Source organism: Balaenoptera musculus, chromosome 13 (genome assembly GCF_009873245.2).
Source record: "Balaenoptera musculus isolate JJ_BM4_2016_0621 chromosome 13, mBalMus1.pri.v3, whole genome shotgun sequence".
NCBI lineage: Eukaryota > Metazoa > Chordata > Mammalia > Artiodactyla > Balaenopteridae > Balaenoptera > Balaenoptera musculus.
The window spans coordinates 74307846-74321854 of NC_045797.1; the positions used below are offsets into that span (position 1 = coordinate 74307846).

The window sequence follows — 14009 nt, forward strand, 5'->3', positions numbered from 1 at the left end:
TGAGTTCATGATAATCCATTGTCATTCTCCAAGATCCATCTGTCTTGTGTACAAGCCAAAGAGACAAACTCAATGAAGATTTAGTAGGAAATACAACGCTTGCATCTTTCAGGTCTTTAATAATAGCACTAATCTCTGAAATCGCTCCAGAAATACATGGTGCTGTTTCTCTCTTAGCCAGAGCTTATAGGTCCTGGAATAAAGGGTTTTGAAAACAAGAGTGGCTCCTCTCATTGATTCCCACAGTGATCCACAAGAGAAGGTTTTGCTTTCCCACCACTTTGACCTTTTCTGGTTTACAAGACCTAGTTCCCAAGGAAGCAAGCCTCCAGCAGGGGACACAACAATGCTATACTGAAACTGGTAGTTGAGACATCCACCAACCGCTCTGAGCTCCTTCTGGCGGTAATTCAACAGGTAAAGAAGGCAATTTACTGTACTGTCTGGGATACTGATGTTTCAAGAGGATACAGTAGCAACTGCTACTTCATATGGGAGGTAAGGAAGAGTTCATCTGGAATTTATGAGAGTCCCTGGGGCTTCTCTTAGTACTTCAGGTCTTACAATTAAAGTCAATGGAAATTTTCAACAACCCTATACAGGTAGGAATTTTAATGCCCTAAAACCTTCAGGCATAAAGGTTTGGGTCTCCTTACCTGGCAAGGGACCAACACCAGCAGAGGTATTTTGTAGAGGCAAAGGAAATATGAAATAGAGAACATGTGGTAGAAAGAGGTAGTTAAAAATGCCAGGTATAACCGCATGGCCAATTGCAGAAACAAGAACTATAATAATTTTTAGTACTTCTTCCTTATTTTAATATGAATATGTTTCAGATCATATTAATTATTTTTTTTTCTCTTCACATCTCCCATTCCCCTATTATCTAACAGAAGATATGGTAATGGTAATTAAGTTTATATCGGTACCTAGCTTACAAGATACCAAAGGAAGAATGTGATTCTGCAAGAAGAGGAATACACATCAGCCAAAGATGAATTAAAAGAATTTGTATCCACTTTGGAAGGAGATCGTGTATTTTCAGTTGTACAAGGGATTGCTGCATTATGTTAGGCTGAAACATGGTTTTTCAATTGTATTCATTTGGAAGATGAGTGGAGTTAAAAGATGACTATATGGATAGCACACAGAGAGGGTGTGTCAGTTTAGCTAAGCTGAAGCTATGTTTCCCAGAATTCCCTTTCCTTCATAGTTTCAGGTTAGTATAGGCTAAAGGAGAAATTTGCACAAGATCCGGAAGGCAGAATGAAGCAGTAGACAGAAGGTCAGTGCTGGGCAGCTGTTGCAGCCCACACGCATTTTGCTGATTTGCTGGCTCATGAGGCTGGCATAGGGGCAGCGGTCAGGCTCCCAGCAACTCCGGATCCTACTACATCTCCTCCTTTAGTTTCTGACTCTTGGGCCAGGTGTATGCTTATCTCTGTGAAGAAGGAGCCAGCTTCTCCTGTAAGTCACCTGCATCACCAAAGATGAAGTCCTAGAGGTAACGAGGGACTGATGTATGTTCTAGCCCATCCTGTGGGCTCCAGCACACCCCCATGGGTTCTATTTTGTCCTTGCTCTCCTCTATTTCACACCCATCTTTCTTCCCAACTGACTATCCTGCTATTTCAGGCCCTACCAATATACACAGAAGTAATACACACTGTTTAAGCAGCTCCCACAATGGCATAGTTCAAATCTCTACAACGAATCCCTTATTGTATAATGTTATATTATAAAAACCACTCCTAGTGGTTCTGCTTCTCTGATCTACCCTAACTGAAGGGTACAGAGATGGAAGCGGCAGAGCTAGAGCTCATACCTAACTCATTTCTAATGCTGATTGAGAGTGCCTTGTACGAAATTGCTGCCTTCACCGTAACAACTCAGTACCATATACCTGGAGGGTGTTGGTGGTTTAAAATGGCATATTGGCCACTACTGTCCCTCTTGGGGAAATGGAGACATATAGGCTGCTTGAAGAGCTTTAAGATATTAAGATGATTGAATGCCTGGCCCAAAAGGTGCAGATTAATGAACTGACGTCAGCCTGCAGGGAAGGTCTCTGGGAGCAGGTTCCATCCCAGGCGCTTCCTTCAACTTTGGCCCATTCAGCACTTTCAGCTGCAAATTGCATAATAAAGACAGAAAGTGTGTTGATCAAATGTTCAGATGACAGAAGGCTGGGCCGGCTAGCAAATATGCTGAGTGATAGAATCAAGAATCCAAAAGGTTTGACAGGATGAATAATGAGTCACAGCTAACAAGATGAAATTCAACAGGATGGATATCAAGTTTTACCCTCCACAGCCCTGTCCTGGATAATGGTGGTACTGACACCCTCCCTACACTGGAGACTGGTGCTGGGGTATCGCTTGAGCTCAGTGTGGGCGGAAACACATGATACTGATGAGAGGTCAGCTTCAAGGGAATGCCCCTGGGTTCAAAAATCATCTCTGCAAATAGAGACTTAGAGAAACCTGGCTTAATAGCAGCCTTTGTGAAAAAGCCATTGAGCTCATTACCAATCAACACCGTGACTACATTAAAGAATTCATTAGTACTTGGGCATCATTATTCAAGGTGTGGTGTTCCAGTACAGGTTGAAGGTAATCTTAGAACTTTGCTCTGCTCAAAACCACACAGCTGAGGTTTAGGGTACAACCCTGAAGGCCATACTTTAGTTACAAACTAGCATTTGAAAAATGTGGGGAGGATATATAATTAAGTCATATGAAGAACGTATCAAAGAGAGTGATCCTGAGAGTTGGTTCCAAATAAGTTAAGAGTTTTCACGTAAGCAAAAAAATAGAATTTTATTCGTACTTCTAAAAGACAGATGGGCAGAAACTACAGAAAGGAACACTTTTATCACTAAAAAGAATATAGTGGTTAAGTTGGGCTCTGGAGCCAAACTACTTGGGTTAGAGCTCATGATTCACTGTCCAGCCATGTGACTTGAGCAAGTTACTCATTTTCTCTAGCCTCAGCTTTCTCATTTAGAAAATGGGAAATATAAGAATATCCCCCTCATACATGTGTTGTGGAGATTAAGTTGAACAAAAACAAATAATATCTACCTCACCTGGCTGTTGTGACTCTGAAATGAGGCAACACACACTTGTAAGGTATTTAGAAGAGGTCACATGGTCAGAGGCCAATAAATATCCCCTAGTCTTTTTATTATAAGGAAGCACATTCTGATGCTTAGCGCTATTTCCAAATAGAATACCCTGCAGTGAGTAAGAAGCACCTTGTGTCTGAATGTGTTTATGTTGTCTTTTGATCAGGGATCTCTTAGAGTGGTGTTTCTCACACCTCAATGTACATGTGAATCACCTTTGCATCTTATTAAAATGTGTGTTCTAACTCAGCAGGTCTGGCGTGGGGCCTGAGAGTCTGCATTTCTAACAAGCTCCCAGATAGTGCTGAGGCTGCTGGTCTAGTTACCACATTCTGAGAAGCAAGATTGGAGAAAAACTCCTCCACTGGGTGAGAAGAAAAGGAATAAGGTCCCTACCATTCTAAAACATTCATATTTTATAATGTTTTAAATATGAGAATATTAAATATCTTGAAGCCACACTGTAACTGAGTAATCTAGAGTAAGTGACCTAACCTTGTATCTTGCTTTGATTTATTCTGCAAAGCACTTTTAAGAAATGAGTACTTTTTACAGCAAAAGCCGAAGTCCTCAGATGGAAACTGATCTACTTCTGCAGAGGGTTTCATTTCCTAATTGGCTAAACATCTGTTCCAGTTCTAAGCACAGATTTATCTTTATCAAATACTGATTGGTCTCTGGCTCCTGCCGGCTGCTGTGTCCTGGTGTGACGGAGAACAAAGCAGGGCAGCTGTGGGATGTCAGGAGGCCTCAGGAGGAAAGCAAAGAAGGGCCAGGGAAGCATAAAAGAAAGAGACTCACAAGTTACTGGCAGGAAAAAGCAACAGCAAACTCTGCTGGCTTCAAGGCTGAATGGAACCAGATCTGGTGCTAGGAAGATCCTTAAAGATCATTTGATCCATTCTCTGCAGTTTTCAGATAGTGAAACAAAATTCCTGTGAGAGGTTATGACTTTCCAGAAGTAACACATGGATGTAGCTCCAGAACTGGAAACCAGGCCATGCAGCTCCTGGCCCAGTGCTCACCCCACTGGCCCATGACTGCCTCCCATCTCCTCCTGAGGACTCTTGCCCCAGCAATGCTGCTTTGTCTCTCCATGCTTTCTCTTCATGCTTCAATTGCCCTCCAGGATAAGGAGGGTTGAGGAAGATTCTGGGGAGACTGTTAGAGAGCAGAGAACTACTGGTTTATTCAGGTTAATTTCTCAAGATGAAACTGCTCCAAAAGATCTGAAAAGTATTTCCATATCATTCACATTGCTCTCTGTCTCTGTTGTATGAATACATTAGATAGCAAAGAGGCTATGACTTTCAGGAAGTAACACATGCAGGTAGCATCAGAACTGGGAACCAGGCCAACCAGCTGGCCTTGACACCTTTTCAAGAGCCAAGAGGCCAGAGTTCAGCCCTGGTTCTCACTATTTCTCCCCTGTAGGCCCCTGGGTTCAATCCTACTTCCTCTTCCATTCATGAGCTGTCCTCATTGCAATAAAAGTAAAAATTTAAAGGGCGCATACCCACTTTCCTCTTTGTGAAGATCAGGTCAGGAAAGGGGCAATGAATGACTCAGAAGCTTTGGCCAGGGAATTACTTCAGACCTGGAAACCCTCTTTTCTCCCAATCCCATATCTTCATACTGGTTGAGAGCTTTAGACGTTTAGCATCAAGACTTCTCCTGAGAGGCTGGGTTATAGAGCAGTCTCCACTTAGCTGCTAAGCCTCCTCTCCTACATGGGGCAGGGTGTCTGTTTTGGTTTTCTACAATTCCCTGATAACCTAGGAATGTATTTAGTTTCTCCACTTTTTTTTTTTTAACATCTTTATTGGAGTATAATTGCTTTACAATGGTATGTTAGTTTCTGCTTTATAACAAAGTGAATCAGCTATACATATAGTTTCTCCACTCTTGACCTACATCCTGCACAGCAGTTTAGGAAAGAAGTGTCATCTCCACCCTCTACAATGAGCCTCCATTTCCCTCTTTATCAATTTGCTGAAATGAAAAGTAACAGAATTGGGAAGTCCCTGGTAGTCCAGTGGTTAGGACTCGGCACTCTCACTGCTGGGGCCCCAGGTTCGATCCTTGGTCAGGGAACTAAGATCCCACGTGCCACGTGGCACAGCCAGAAAGAAAAAAAAAGAAAACTAACAGAATTAACCACCCATCACTTAAACAAGAGAAGATGCATTCTTTTTTACATAAATATATTTGTAGCAACAGAAATATTATACACATTGGTGAAAGGAGGGCCCCAACAAGTGGTGTTCTAGAGAGACCCCCGGGATCGGGCATTTATATTCCAGTGCTACACAGCATTGATGGTCCAGCCTCTAGAGTACAGCCAAAATCAGGAATCCAGAGGCCGCTACTCAATGGTGAGGTGACATACGGTTCTCTGTATTTACCTATTTGGGTAATTTTTCACTGTTTCTATAGAATTGAAGGGCTGCCACTCATTTATAAATCTACCCAGGTCTGTGATACACGTGGGTGGGCAGTGAAGACAACTATAGGCAGCAGGAACAGTCTGATGAGCATCCAACTGTCCCACTGATTACCACCTAGGAGGCAACTGAAAACCAGAAAGGGTCTAGGGGAACCACGCATTGCTCTTCTCTGCCTTTTGCCAAGATGTCTCTCCAACATTACTTTAGATTGAAAATCATTTCCACGTTTAGACCAATGCAGAGAAGAAGTGATAAGAGTAAACATTTTACCCTACACGTTTTTAATGGCAAATGTGTTAAGCACTGGAAACAGATCTTGTTGACTATATCAACGAAACCTAATAAATTCTGTTGCCAACCTGCAGTTCTGTGTGTGTCAGCCCATCTTTGGCTTCAATGTTCACAATGGTAGGCAATAAATAACACGGCCAGTGTCAGAACAAGTTCCTACAGAGAGAGCCACGTATTTTGAGTTTAAAAAGTACGGGTTTCAAAACTCCAACTGCCCTCAGTATTAAGGATTCCCTTATGGGTATTTTTCATGGAAGCCTTGGTACCTTCCTTCTTTGCTCAGGCTAGGCCAAGTCCTAGAGAGTGACAGCAGGAAGGAAGATTGTATAGAATGATCTAGGTGAAATGGTCACTATCATTTTGCTGTTAGCTGCTAAGTTAGGACTAAGAGCCCTCTTATCCATATTTGCATGCAATTTTCTGAGTTTGCTTTAATGGATATGACATTTCATTAATTCTGATTCATTGCATACTCAAGCCAAAACACATGCAGTTTACTTCCATTTACTGACAGAAAATAGAAGCTGAAAAATTCCAAGTCAGAGTAATAACTGAAGGTGTGTAATTACTCATTACCCAATCAGCTACCAGGTTGAGGGGGCAAGAATGGTTTGGAGATAAATTGCAACTTTTGTGAGTGAATCTGACAGGCTGGGTTAGTAGGTGTGTTTCTTTTGATTAATGACACAAGGAAGAAAGGTTTAGAAAAGGTGTTTCTACTGATTCTACTACTTCTAGGCTGACCCTTAAAATGTTTCTACCAGTTACTAAGGAAAACATAAATTATAGTGAGCAAAGTGTGAATTTTGTAAAAACATACAAAAATGTTACATCCATAACTTCCCTGCTCCAATTAAAAAGAAACTCAGGATGATAAGTCCTAGGATATGCCAGAATGGGTCATTAGGCTACAGATCTCAACTTTCTCAGAAAATGCACCTATCAAGATAAAGAAAAAACAAACACAGTTGGAGCTATTCCTCATGATCAGTTAACATAAGAGTTTGAACACAGCATAGTCACTACATGGGTTTTGATGTCCTTCAGTATTTTCCCAACAGATTAGATTTCTGGGAGTACAGCAGGCATTTGCTTGGTTACTCATGAAATGGGCCCAAGAGAACACTTTCCAGGTCCTTGCCCTCCATGAGTTCCCTTCTTAGATGCCATGGTAAGATATATATAGACACACACACACATACACACAGACACACACCCCAGAAAAACAGCTAAAGAGCAGAATCTGATGGTATCCAGTGAATCGACACAAGGAAGGGCAGATATACAGAAAAGTCTTCTGATCTTGGGATTGTTTGTTTGGGAAGATTTCCCAAAGAGCAGGAGGCTTGCGTGGGGCTTTGTGGATGAGCTGAGATGGGTTCCCGAGAGAGAACAGTTTGAGCAGTACAGTGGCAGAAATTATCTTAATTTGGGGGAAAGGACTTACAATAGTAAAGTGACAGTAAGGGATTCTTATTCATAAAGATCAGATAGGGTTCCCTTGGGGGTGGAGGGAGGAATGGAAGGAGATTCTGAATGTGAAGACCATTAGTTTGATACAAAGTCACACAAGTGTTGACTCCAGGTACTGATGCCCTGCATGACTTCAGAAACACTGGCCCTGAGCGCTCTCCATGAAGGATTGGAGTGCAGGGAGAATGTGTTTGTGATAGCTGAGAGATAATGAGAGTCTGAACTAGAGGGGTGGCAAAGGCAAAAGAGAAATGGAAGCAAGAAATGATAAAAAGGAAACTTGTCAGGATTTGAGGACTGGATAGGTATTTGAGGTGAAGAAGGGAGCTGGGACAGACGGCTCCGAGTTTTTCAGCCTCACTGGGAAGTCAGGAAAGAGAACCCGCTTTAAAGTAAGATAATGAATTCTTCACAGACACGTGACATAGAGAATGGAAAGTATGTGGCAGATGTGCAAGCAGAAATCTGAAGCAGGAAGCTGTGGATGTGAGACTGAAGCAAGTGAGCATCCAGGTCTAGGTCTGGGCTGCTGACGCTGATTAGCTCAGTGAGGTTAAAGTCGAGTCCAGCACTAAGTATACTTCCCCCAATTCTACTACTGAAGTCAATCCTACGTGTATTCTGCATGGGTGGGAGCTCCTTCCCCAACCCTCCCTTACTGTACAATCCTCACCCTGACCAAACACAGGACTGCCAACCAGGAAGAATGTCAGCAGCTGTGCACAGAGGATGAGAAGAGCTACCTGTGGAGGGAAAGTGTCTCAGTCCATTCATGTTGCTATAACAAAAATACTATAAACTGGGTGCCTTACAAACATTTATTTCTCACACTTCTGGAGGCTGGGAGGACTGAAATCATGGTGCCAGCATTTTCGGTGTCTGGTGAGAGCCTGCCTCTTCACCGCTAGCTGTCATCTCACTGTAACCTCACAAGGCAAAAGGCAGAAGGGCCTCTGGGCCTCTCTTATAATGGCACTAATCCCATTCATGAGGGCTCAGATCCTCCAGACTTAATCACCTCCCAAAGGCCCCACCTCCTAATATCATCACCTTGGGGGGATAGGTTTCAACATATAAATTTGGGGGGAATACCAACATCCAGGTTATGGCAGAGAAAGTCCTGTTAATATTCTATTGTGAAAGCCCAGCAGATGGCCTGCTAGGGCAGAGCTGGGCTTAGGAGTCACTACAGTTGATTGCGATAAACTTAATCATGGAACTTGAGAGTCAAGGACCCTGGGAGAGCATTCAATAGGCGATTTTAAACCTTTTTAGCCACAGAAATCTTTTTAAAAATGAAAACTTATGTGAAAATATAAACAGCTAAGCTGCTCCCGTTGGGAGCCCAGTAGACACCTTCAGGAAGTACTGTTGCTAAGTGGGGACTGTGACACAGGGCTGCAGACTCGCAAACCAGAACTACTAAACTGCCCTAAGGAGAGAAGGAGGGGGCCCCAACCCTACTCTGCATTACATCATCCCAAAAGAATATTGTTGAAAGCCTCTCTAGAAAATCAAATAAAAGCACATTTCAGTATCTTTAATGACACCAACCACAACAACAACCAAAAGAAAGGAAGGAAGGAAGAAAGGAACAGAGGGAGGGAGGGAGGAAGGAAGAAAGGAAAGAAGGAAGGAAGAAAGTAACAGAGGGAGGGAGGGAGGGAGGGAGGGAGGAGGGAAGGAAGGAAGGAAGGGAGGGAGGAAGGAAGGAAAAAAAAGAAAGAAAGAAAAAAAAAAAAAGGCTCATTCTCAGAGATTAGGCAGAGGGTGGGAGGAGGGAAAGCCAGAGAGTGGGTAAGGGCAGGGGCTCTGGAGTTCAAGTCCACCTCCAGTGCCAGATCAGAGGGTGAGGCCAACATCCACAGAATCGTCAAGCTGCCCGAGGGCAGGGGCCACGCCTCCTCTTCTTCCCTTAACTCCACCAGGTTGTTCTCCTCAGCATTCCGCCTCCAAGTAGCCTTTGCACATTTAGTAGCAGATCCTTCCCTGCAGAATCCCTGCTCCAAAGTTCATCTCCACAAAGCGTTCTGCAGAGCTAATGCTCCACAGCTCTAGCTTCACGGAGAGGTTTCCTGGGGCCTTCGCCCACTTGGAGAAGAAAGCAAGAGACTAATTTGCTGTGAACTGTCATGAGCAATAAAATGTTCATTAAGTTTAATTGTAAACACTTTAAGTCCCAATCATAGTAATGAAAGGATAAATTGAAAAATCAAGAGTTAAGTACCCTTTTAAAATTTCGTATCTTCTATCTTCACCTGGCCTCTTAAACCAGGCAAAATCAGATCAAACAATGCACACACAGACTGCCCGCCCCCAACTCCATGTGACAAAACCTTACCTATTTTCCAAGTCTCAGCTCAGAGAGCATCTCTGATCCTACTCAACTGCAAGGAATCTGCCCACTCACAGTACAGCAAAACATTTTTCTGGTATTACTGAGAATGGCACTTGTTTCTATAATATGCTTTATTTGCCCCAAATAAACTGAGTTACTTGCCAACTGGAATCACATCTTGAGCATCCCTATTATTTCAGCCGCAGAAGTAGTGTCTCCTGCCCAGCAATTGCTCCAAAATGATTGTTGATGGATTGAATTAATGGTTTAAATCTTTTTGAAAAGCTAATAAAAATTCATTATGAGAGACTCAAGGATGCATTAATTTGTATAGCTTATATCTGCAATTGCATTATATATCATTCTGAAGAATTCTAATAGCACATACATCATTTGGCTATGCAATCTCACATCAAACACTGCCCAATTATTTACATATTTCTAGCTGTGATATTTACACACTAAAGTGGAGTACCTGGGTTAAGAGATCCAATTTTAGACTTTAAATTCTTCTTTGTCTCTGCCTAGGATAATACTCTAGTGCTTATATAGTAGGCTCCAGGGAAAATCTGTCTCTTCTGAGGAAAGAAAAGACTTGAAACAAATGTTTAAAATCTATGTTTCTAACCCAAAAGTATGCATACAATTCATCAGAAAAGAAATTCATTTCAATCATTTTTCTATGGGCGAAGTCAAGTGGGAATGGGCCCAGGAGCTGGGGTCTTAGCCTCTCAGCCAAATCAAATGGCACAAGTTATATTATTCCTGCTTTATTCTTACTGTGGTTAGAACAGTAATTGAAAGCTGTCTCTCCATAGGTTGCAAAGTCTTTATATGCGTAAATGATGGCTCTGGCTTTTTCTGTCCTGAAACTACCAAGATTAATTATCTACAGTGTCTAGACTGAATGATCCCCAACAAACCAGCTTATTTTTGTGCTGGCACATCTAGTTCTATAAAAATAGAGCTGTGGCATGTTATCAGAATGATAGTTCTGCTGCTTAGAAGAAAAGGTGTGATGGTCTTCTGATGTGTCAGCCTGGGTAGGCTAAACTACATTTCCCAGGATCCTTGGGAGATTTTCGAAGGAGGGTAGAAGTGAGATAGCAGTCATTTTGTAGTATACACTCATTGTTACGGATGTGTTGATCCACCTCAGTGATGTGAAGCAGCATCTAGATCAGGTACAGGCACACCTCATTTTATTGTATTTTGCTTTATTGTGCTTTGCAGAGAATAGTGTGTTTTACAGATTGAAGGTTTGTGGCAACCCTGCATCGAGCAAGTGTATCAGCACCATTTTTTCCAACAGCATTTGCTCACTCCGTGTCTCTGTGTCACGTTTTGATAATTTTCACAATATTTCGAACTTTTTCATCATTTATATCTGTTATGATCCGTGACCAGTGATCTTTGATAGTCCTATTGAAAAAAGATGATGACTCACTGAAGGCTCAAATATGGTTAGGGTTTTTGAGCAATAAAATATTTTTTAATTAAGGTATGTGTATTTCTTTAGATGTAATGCCACTGCACACTTAATAGACTACAGTATAAACATAACCTTCATAATGCAGTAGAAAACCAAAAAATTTGTGTGACTTGCTTATTGTGATATTCACTTTTTTATGGTGGTCTGGAACCAAACTTGAAACATCCTCAAGGTATGCCTGTATGTATGTTTAGGTCCATGAAAAAGGGTTTTAGCTTCTGCAGGATACCCTCATCACAAAAGGCAGAGGCAACAAAAACAGACACAGGTTTCAGGCCATAATAGTGGGGATCTACATAGCTCATGCTCGTAGGATTTAAACTTGTGCTTATGGGATTCTAGCCTGCTGGTGATCTTCTTCCCTTCCTGTCTGCCATGTGGACTTCAGAATCCAACATTACATATGGAGACAGCCTTACAGGGACTGTTTAACCAGCCCCCACAATTGTATAAGCCAATTCCCTGTAAATAAATCCATAGACTGATGATTAGATAGATGGGTAGGTAGATAGATAAAAAGATTTCTTGATGGTTCTACTGGTTTTGCTTCTTTTGTTGAACCTTGGCTGACACATTAGCTCTCTTCAGAATCCCATGCTCATGATGACCACATGGAGCTATATTTTGTGCATACATGGTGCATAATATATGGCTCTCTTTTTATGTAACCTACAAATGAGACTCCATAATCAGAGAGAGAAAAAAAAAACTATTTAAATTCTACCTTCCTGGTTGAGATCTAAATTCTACTTTCCTAATGGACTCTTCAGTCAGTTTTGGATTCAAGCACTGGTTCTATAATTATTTTAATCTGTGTAACCTTTGAATCCATGCCACTTAATTTCTAATGCTCAGTTTTCTCATCAGTAAAGTAGAAGTAATAATTTCCTGCCTTATAGAGCTAATATGAAGTTTAAGTGCCATAATGTATACAAAGTTCCAAGTGCACTGCCAAGCACAGAAGGAGCCCCCTGACCTTCCTTTCCCATCTTTCAAGGCCCATCTTTCAAGTTCCATTTACAGCCTAAAGCCATCCGCAACAAACCCAGCCTCCCATGGCCTCCCTCCTCCTTCCTTCTATTCTACTGCACCACCGATGTTAACACCTTTATTTTTATTTTTTTTTTAATTTTATTTATTTATTTATTTTTGGCTGTGTTGGGTCTTCGTTGCTGCATGCGGGCTTTCTCCAGTTGCTGCAAGCCGGGGCTACTCTTCGTGGTGGTGTGTGGGCTTGTCATTGCGGTGGCTTCTCTTGTTGCAGAGCGCAGGCTCTAGGTGCGCGGGCTTCAATAGTTGTGGCACGCAGGCTCAGTAGTTGTGGCTCGTGGGTTCTAGAGTGCAGGCTCAGTAGTGGCACATGGGCTTAGTTGCTCCATGGCATGTGGGATCTTCCCGGACCAGGGCTCGAACCTGTGTCCCCTGCATTGGCAGACGGATTCTTAACCACTGCGCCACCAGGGAGGTCCCGTTAACACCTTTATGTTGTACATTCTATGCACCCCATCAGCTACATTTTGTTTTCAGATCAAGAATCAAGTGTTAATGTTTGCATGTTAATAAAAAAGAATTGCATTTGCTTAGCGCTTTAGCTTTCACAATGCACTACGACATACATCCCCTCATTGGATCCCCACAGTGAGCACAGTTAACACCTGTAGATACAATACAATGGCCACAGTATATAACCAAGCTATACTTTCAAAAGTATTCATCTTATTCCATCGCTTATCGTCATGAGTAATTTGAACAGTCATGAACAAAGTAATGTTACTAACAAACATTACTAATTACCAACTGGGCTGGTTATTAACTAATAAATGCAGGTGATTCAGCCAATACCTAATCTGGCCCATGAAGTTAGCATTCATCCAGATTTTAGAAGGAAACAAATAATAAAAGGGTGTGGTAGAGAACACTTGGTGGAAGGATACTGCTAAGTTGCCATGTGACCTGCACTTGTTAGAGGAAAAATTCTGGGGAGCTGCAGAGTGGAGCACTGTCTTCTACTTTCTATGTTATCAAGTCCGCTCATTGACCCAGTATCTGTTACCAACTACTGAAATCAGCATAGACTTTTCAATAAAGGCAATATTGTCATTCCAAAGCAGAGATGCTGACTCTTCTGGGCCCCTTTACAATGTCAAAAATGTCACTGAATTTTTATATTCGTTGATTTATGCATTCTGTTCTAAAAGATTCTATGAATTGCACAATTCTTTTAAAATAATTTGGATTTTAGTAATCAAAAATTTATCAACATTCATTTCAAAAATCATAGTATAGTCAGCTCTCCATATCTGCAGGTTCTGCATCCACAGATTCAACCAACTGTGGACAGGAAGGGCTGACTGTACCATCATTTTTTATATAAGGGACTTACGCATCTGCAGATTTTGGTATCTGTGGGAGTCCTGGAACCAATGTTCTGCAGATACTGAGGGATGACTATATGTGGATATAAAAGAGAATTTTTTCCCATCTATAGAAAATGCCAGAAGGGCATATGGATTTACAGACTCTTTGCTAAATTTTCCATGTCCTTCTGGGGCCCTCAGCACACTCATTGGAAACCAGTGCTCCAAAGCAAATTACCCTGACCTGAGGTTACTAAAAGGGAATGATTGGAAATACATTTTTAAAGCCACTTAGAAGTGTTTACATCAAAGGCCATTCAAAATGGATTAACCCCGGATTTGAAAGAATTGTTTGTCGGGGATCAAGGACTGGTTTTAAGACTGAAACAGAGTAGGGATAGATGGGCGATTCTCTCTGCAGGTAGGTATAAAGAGTTACATAGCTGAGACATCTGTACTAAGTACAAGTCTTATTTAGCGTGTT

At 41.8% G+C, this 14009-nt stretch overlaps 1 non-coding gene across 1 annotated transcript; it reads left to right on the forward strand.

Moving 5' to 3' along the window:
- The first annotated feature begins 5148 nt into the window (after positions 1–5148).
- TRNAE-CUC lies at positions 5149–5221 on the forward strand. Its single transcript has one exon. It is a non-coding gene; the product is annotated as a tRNA-Glu (tRNA).
- Positions 5222–14009: the final 8788 nt, after the last annotated feature.